The 7,981-nt window shown below is 31.7% G+C and overlaps 1 long non-coding RNA gene across 2 annotated transcripts; it reads left to right on the top strand.

Moving 5' to 3' along the window:
* The first annotated feature begins 1,311 nt into the window (after positions 1 to 1,311).
* Positions 1,312 to 4,870, top strand: LOC145117502 (uncharacterized). Of its 2 annotated transcripts, none has more exons than XR_013712695.1 (4): positions 1,312 to 1,586; positions 1,675 to 1,952; positions 3,109 to 4,193; positions 4,540 to 4,870. It is a non-coding gene; the product is annotated as an uncharacterized LOC145117502 (long non-coding RNA). The 2 variants fall into 2 exon arrangements; XR_013712694.1 differs by having other exon boundaries at positions 1,675 to 1,957.
* Positions 4,871 to 7,981: the final 3,111 nt, after the last annotated feature.

Here is a 7,981-nt window from a genome sequence, read left to right as displayed (position 1 = left end):
GTTGGTGCAGAATTGTCCCTACGTCCATACAATAGATGTGATCTACATTATAACCTAGCCCCATATATATATATATATATATATATATATATATATATATATATATATATATATATATATATATAGTTGGAAAATTTCAATAAAGAACCGTTATTAATCAAAGAACCAAGGAACCAATCGAAAGCGTCGAAATTTAAAGCGATCAACGACAAAAGGAATGGTTGTAGACTTTTACAATGGACGCAAATGCACCGGATTATAACAAAACTCGTTTCCTTTTTTCCGTTTAAAATTTTTTAGCCCATGTTTATTATCTAAAAAAAACCGAGTATACCGTTGTTCACGATTTTTCATCCTCTTTCCAAAGAAATCCATGATGATATATAAAAAACGAACTTTTTTTTTCGAAAAAAACTAACTTCATTTTCTTTGTTGAAAAGATATGATCTATTTTTTTTATAGAAAAAAAAATAATAAATATATCAAAATTCATGTTTTTTTGTACTTTTTAAACATAGATTTATATTCATGTTAAAAAAAAACAATATTTTAGTTCAGATTCATATTATGAACCTATTCAAATTCGTATTCAGAACCTGTTCAGATTCACATTCTGAACCTTCTCAGATTCATAGCGTGCATAATAGAAAGTTAGATTCACAATGTGAATCTGAACTGATCGAGCTTTTTTACATTGTGAATGTTAAAAAATGAAATATTTACAGTTTAGGTTCACAATGTGAATCTACACCGATCAAGGTTTTTTTTAATCGGTGTTGATGTTTATTAATAGAGTACAAAAAATTAATATTTTTGGTATAATTAGTTTTTTTTTGATAAAAATAAACTTAAATATTGAAAAAAACTAACAAAATGAAATGAGTTTTTTTCGAAAAAAAAAGTTTGTTTTTTATATATCATCATTGATCTCTATGGAAAGAGGACGAAAAATCGAGAACAACAGTATATTCGCTTTTTTTTTTTATAAAAAATATGGCCTAAAAAATTTTAAATGAAAAAAACAGGTGAGTTTTTTGGTAAGGAGGTGGATTTTTTGGTATAATCTGGGGTGTGTGCGTCCAATGTACAAGTGTACATCTATTTCCTTGGCCGTTGATCATTATGATTTCCGGCGCTCACGATTGGTTCCTTGGTTCCTTGTTAATTATGATTCGCTAGTGAACCTCACCCTATATATATATATATATATATATATATATATATATATATATATATATATATATATATATATATATATATATATATAGAAACATCAAATCACAAGATAAGGTTGATTGATTAAAACAAACAAACATATTTTGAAATGAGCAAAGAGAAAGCTAAATTTCCCTGACAACTATCAAAATCTTTTATCCTAATAAATGAGTACTTAATTGGCACCTAGCAATTGCTGAGGCCTCTCCTAGTGAATTTTTATGCTCAAAGTTTCTATTTGAAGTTCCGAAATGCCCTTTCTACCTCTTAATAACCCATTCGCCTTCATTCTTGCTATGACGTTGGAAACACTAAAGAGTTTCCAAATTCTATGCGATAAATCAACTCCTAAATTCTAGTGATTGTTGAAGGTAATGGTTTCAAAATTGTTTATCAATCTCTTTATTTATACGATTACAATTCCAAACCCATTCATTATAACCCTAATTTTGCTGTTAGAAATGGAGTTGGAGCCGGGAATCAATCTCTTAATTGATTACAAACTAGAGTTCTCATTCAGTCGATCATTGTAGAAGATGGAGACAAATACGATGGTAGTTATGACAAATTAGAAAGTGAAATGAGTTTTTATGATGGAGAATTTGGAAAGGAACATGGGAAAATATCGATTGAACTATATGTAAGAGATGATGGTTCTGATGAGGTCTGGTGTAAAGAAGAACTGATCGACTCCGCCAAACCCTAACTGGGATCTAGCACCAGCTGTGAGATTATAGGTTCGGTATGTTTTACTATGAAACTTCCATTTTTTTCTAGATTATAATATTTAATATGTTATTCTGGAATAGTTGTATCTTAGAAATGTGGTTTGTTCCGAGATATTTTAATGCAAGACAAGAAGAATATGGAATATTTCATCATTCATTTTTATTGGCGTCGGTGTTTTATTGAAAGTGTATTAAGAGAGATTTAAGGTTTATCCCATGAATCTTTGTAAAATTACATTAAGGTGAGATTTCTTTCAAATTTGATTATTACTAGTTGGTAGGAACGTTAGTCTTCATAACAGCACATGGGTAATCAAGAGGGAGTCCGATCTCATGGCTTCCACTTCCATTGAGCTTGGTGTTATGATTGCACGGTCTCATTTCCACTATTATATCATGCTGCTTTTTTCAAAGGTAAAATCGAATGTGATCAACCTTTTTTTACTGATGAAGTGATAGGATAGAAAATGAAGAGAAGGGTAAAATTATCCAAATGCCGAGAAACCCAACTATAAACCTCTCCATTCCCTAAGATCAAAGTATGGCGCCTTAATGTGACCATTTCAACAGTACAATGACATACATTAGTTTCAAATTTTTTTAAAAAACAAAACTATTTAAATGGTTGTATAAAGTATGGTCCTGTACTTTTATTTTCTTCTTGTTGAATTACTAGATTTTTGTTTTTTGGTTTTTCATTTTGTTTGTGGATTTTTTTTGGTTTATACATTAGAAATGGGATTTACGTTTGATTGTGGATCCTGCCATTTTTATAGCAATTTACTTTTCCATTGAATGTAATCCAATCAATTAGGTAGCTTTGTTACAAAAATGGTTATTACTTTACAATGAATGTTAATCAATGAAGCATATGGAGATTTCTTATTGTTCTTAATGTTGTCTATGTTATTGATCTTATTTAACCAATAGATGAGCAATTTATATTGTGTTCTATTTTCATTAATAAATCTAAATAGCTGACAATTTTTGGTCATCTATTAGATTACTAGTTATATGGGGTTACGTTATTGCCTACATGAGGGTATGTCTCTTGTGTGCCCCCACAAAAAATATTCTAGCTAAAAGTTGTGTGAATAAATATCGAAACAAGTGAATTGGCATTTGTTTGGTTTTCAAATTTATATATTTGTTTAAATGATTGCAGATTTTTTGATGGAAGATGAACCGTAGAAGTTTCAGACACTTTTTTGTTTATTAAAAAAAGTGATGACATGAGCAGACAACATATAAGGCCCTGTCTAACCGAGTCGGGTCAGACGTTTTTGACTGACTCGGTCAGCCAAAACAGTTTGGTAAATCAATTTTGTCCATCTTACTCGATAAGAGAGGTCTGGCTTGGTAAGAAGAAAAGAATCGACTGACTGAGAATGGAAGAAGCGTTTCCAAGTTGTGCCCTCCTTACGATTCGTCTTTCAGGCCTCCTTCATGAGTTTGTTTTGGAAACCGATTCTTGAAATCGATTCTTCCAGCCCCTTCAATCGATTCTGGAAATTGATTCTTCCAACACCTTCAATCGCAGGTTCTCCTCTTCTCATTAGGTACGCATTCTCCTCTTCTCATCAGGTACGCATTCTCCTTTCTTTATCCTCTTTTAGCGGCTCATTTGTGCTCTTAATTCATGAAATCTATTTCATAAAAGTTCCAATTTTTACTATTGAGAGGGATAAAAATTATGATTATTTTGCTGTTCCGATTTGTGCTCTTGATTTTTCAAAATCTGAATGGGAAAGTTCCGATTTTTTCTGTTTGTTCTTGATTATCTTTCGCTCTTGAATGTTATTTTGCTGTTAAGAGAGATAAAAGTTATGATTTTTCAAGTGATTGTGCTTATGTTGGTTGTTTAATACCTGAACACATACATACATATCTTCTATTTAATGTTACTTTTGGAGATTATAAATTCCATAGAACGCTTCCTGGTATTATCCTTTATTCCCAATAGGATATGATCCTTCATCAACTAGGTTTATAATCTCACAGAAGATCAGATTTTGATATTGATCAGATTTTTCAAAATCAAGTTTATAATCTCACAGAAGAAAGAAGTTTCTTCATCATGATCAAAGCTATTGAAACTAGAGTTACCACTTACCAAACATTGAAGAGGGAACAAGTTTGGGTCTGTGATTGTGAATACCAGAGATTAAAAAAAAGATGGTAACACAACCATCAACAATGAGATTAAGGGCACTAGCGGAAGAAGAAAAGTTATGAATGTTCCATCAAGAGGTAGGGTATTTACTGCTCATGATGATATTTTCTGACAATGATAGCCCAAATTAAAATATAATGATCTAATAAGATGATTTGTACACCACGAAGTTATAAGTCTTGTATATTGTTCTTGATTTGAGGATTTTTGGAGTAGTAGCCTAGAAGAATATGAATATCTTGTGGATTGTCAGCAATTATAAAAGTTTCTAACAAAATTAATAATAATTTGATGGTAGATTAATAGTTGCTCTGTTGGGGTTTTGATTTTTGAGTTGTGTTGTTTTGCAATAATTTGTTTGGATTTTATATTGAATGAGCATATGTATGTTTTTATAATTATTCAACAACTTCAACCATGCAGGGTAAAATAGTCATTTTTCATCGGTCAGAACATTCAGTCAGATGTACAGTCAAACAACATGGTTTCTTACTCAGTCAGAATTTATTACCCAGACAGATCTTTCCGAATTAGCACTTTCTCAATCAGCAACTACCAAACCGGGTCTAAGAGTTTTACAAAAGGTGCATGCAGGTTTTTGTGCTGATTAGTTATAATTTATATGACTTGAAATTAAGCCAAATCTTAATATTACACGATTTACAATTTTCTTACACACTTTTGCTAATATTGCATATTCGATCATGTTGTTTTGTCTCCTTTATCGAGGTCTTAGCCAATTTACTTTTTTTTTAATCTTCCTTAATTGATTTTCGAGTTATTGTTTAGTGTGGTTTTATTTTTGTAATTTAGTTTTAAATTTTCATTTTTATAATTTTTTTTATAACTTTAGGTAACTGTGATGAAGAATTTAGGGGTAATTTGGTCTTTCAAATAATATCAACTCTAAACAATTTACTATAACGGTATAGGAGACTAAAAGCAAATTTTCATTTTGGTTACATAAGGCCACACATGACAAAGATAACCAATAGAGGACTATGTATACATGACATGTTGCTTAAGACACACACGACAAACATAAACTTGTATGTTATTGCTTTTGTTTCTTAAACGGTGTTAAACCAAAGTAGAATGCTATTATTTATATTTTATGGAGGACCTACTTTTGGGATTAGATACATTAGTTTATTATAGAAATGAAACATTTTTGTAATTTATTTGTTCCAAATACTTTTAGATTTCTTTTCTCTAAATTATTTTCATTAAATTTCATTAACTTATCTTACTTTTAAATCGAACTTAAACACATAGAATGTATATTATTTCTCACCAAAAAAAAGTTTCATTAGACATTGTTAACTTATTTTTTACACATAATATATTCTTTTTATCATTTAAAATTAAAATATGACAAAGTTTTGTATCAATAATTATGTAACAACAAGAATTTCAAGACAAAATTTTCATTTTTAATTCACTAAACATTATTCATAAATCCAAGTCATCACGGAATTATGCATCATTATTAAAACAATATCAGAGTATCCCAAAATCCACAAGACATCATAAGCCGGAAAATGTGTACAATCATGCATCCGCCTTCCCGGAATCTACAAAATTACCTGAAACACATTTAAATCAACATTGTAAGCACGAAGCTTAGTGAGTTACCCAACATACCACATACACAAATAATTAGACTCTCATGGCTAAATCTCGATAAGGACCCTCCGATCATGTGTCTCAATGAAGACCCTCCGGACTCACATCTCAGTATGGACCCTCCTGTCACAACTCAATATATACACATAGTAATATAATAGCATAAGTCACAAAGACATGATGCATAATAACACATATCTCAGTAAAGCAAATAAGACCATCCGTTCAATAATAGGAATAAGACCCTCCGCTCAATAACACGAATAAGACCCACCGGTCACACTTAAATTACCACACATGTAAGTATAATGAGAAGACTCACCTAGGATGATAAACAGATCCTACAAATGATGTTGCAGTACACCATCCCCAAACACATAGCCAAATCCACAACTAAACTCGATTAGTTTCTAAGACTAAGTCCAAACATTAGGTCTAAAGATGACCCACTAATTAGGCCCAACACTAAACTTAGGTAAAAAATGGCAAGTCCAACAAAAAGTTCCAAGACTCTTATATTCCTCTGACAAAATTCCTAATACAATAAGCCCAAAACCAAAACTTCAAACACTTAAGGCCCAAAACGAAATCTAACCCAAAAATCCCACACCGAGCCTACGTGTACCTCCCTTGGTACTCTCAGCATACACGTAAATCCTGAACGAGGAACTTGATCATTATGCGGGGCGTACTAAGCTTTACACGGGGCGTAACTGCTTTAGTCCAAAAACTCAATTTTTGACTTAATCACTTCACCTCATTACATTCAACCCTCATGGAAGCTTCATTACAAGCCCTTAACTGATAAAGTTGGCGACTGTATCAGTTTGCATGACTTAATGGGACCCAACTTCTAAAAATAACAATTAAGACTCATATTAAGCACCATAAACCATGCATGGATGACTCTTAACCCTAAATATGCCAACTTTAAGGTTCTTAAACCTCAGAAATGCCAAGACTGGCAACTCAAAGATCTTGAAGTGGTAACAACCACTAGATCTCATCCATGAGATCCAAAAAAAGGACACATATTTCATAACCATAGATCTAAACTTCTAAAGAGCAAGTTCCGATATTTATACCTCAAAATAGCTAGAAATGGAGTAGAGAGTCTAGATCTACAAGCCTTCCTTTGAACTCCTAACTTGAACCAAACACCTTCTTCAAGAATACGCACCAAAATACACCAAAAGCTGAACAATAAACTCACAACACTCTTGGGACGATTAAGGTTTCGAAAATGGGTCTCAAGGTCAATGGAGGCTGCGATATCTGATGGGTTTTGAGCATAGCTACATTCCTATGTGATCATGAAACCCTAATTTCTTTGGATCTATGTTTTTCACTAATTGAACATGAAAATTGAATACCAAAACAATAACCCTAGATCTAGCATACAATTTTCAAAATCCAGATGAAATTATTGTTTGAATATTACCTTGCTTGTTATGTAGTAATAACAAGAACAATCTTGAAGATCCTTGACTCTTGAAAGCTCAGTGCCCCAAATGTTGCACCTCTAATGGTTCACAAACAATAACTCATGTCTTCGTTTCAAGAATATAAGATATCATCGTCTCAGAAATTACTCGTTATAAAATCTATGAAGTAATTCTCTGAGCGTGGGTTTATCAAATACTCAAATTCCTATTTTAGGAGTACTCATGAACACTGCAACAAACTTGTGCCATATCTAAGCTCTTAGAAAATCTACAGTCGGTATCATGATAGTCTTAACTCACTACTTACTTCCAGAAGTATGATCGACTGTGGATGTTCGAATAACCCAGTTATTCAGGAAGTAAAACATGTGAAGTGAAACACAAGAATAACCTTATCCAATATGCTCTCAAAACTTTTGAATATAAATAAAACACTTATTATTTAATCACCATATTAATTAGACCTTATTCCTTGTATAATGTTTTGAGTAATCAACATAATACTTGAATTGAAACATAAGTTATGCCATGCTCTAAGCATGCACACTATGTTTATCTTATATCCTTCCTTTGTGAAACAGATCAATTGAATACATTTCCAATGATGCTCATCTTATAATTCCAAATCATTATCATAAGTGTAAGAATACCAAATTCTTGCCACTACTAGAATGTGTTAGAGTCTAAACTTACATGCAGTGATCCTTTTATAATGTCAAGGCATTAAATTCACAAAGACTTTGCTAATGATATTACAAAGCATTCCATTGGAAATTGTTTACAAAACCAATTCA

This window comes from Lactuca virosa, chromosome 5, assembly GCF_052849685.1.
Source record: "Lactuca virosa cultivar CGN04683 chromosome 5, Lactuca_virosa_CGN04683_v6, whole genome shotgun sequence".
Lineage (NCBI taxonomy): Eukaryota > Viridiplantae > Streptophyta > Magnoliopsida > Asterales > Asteraceae > Lactuca > Lactuca virosa.
The sequence above is the reverse complement of the archived record's forward strand: the minus strand, read 5'-3'. Positions and strand labels throughout refer to the sequence as shown.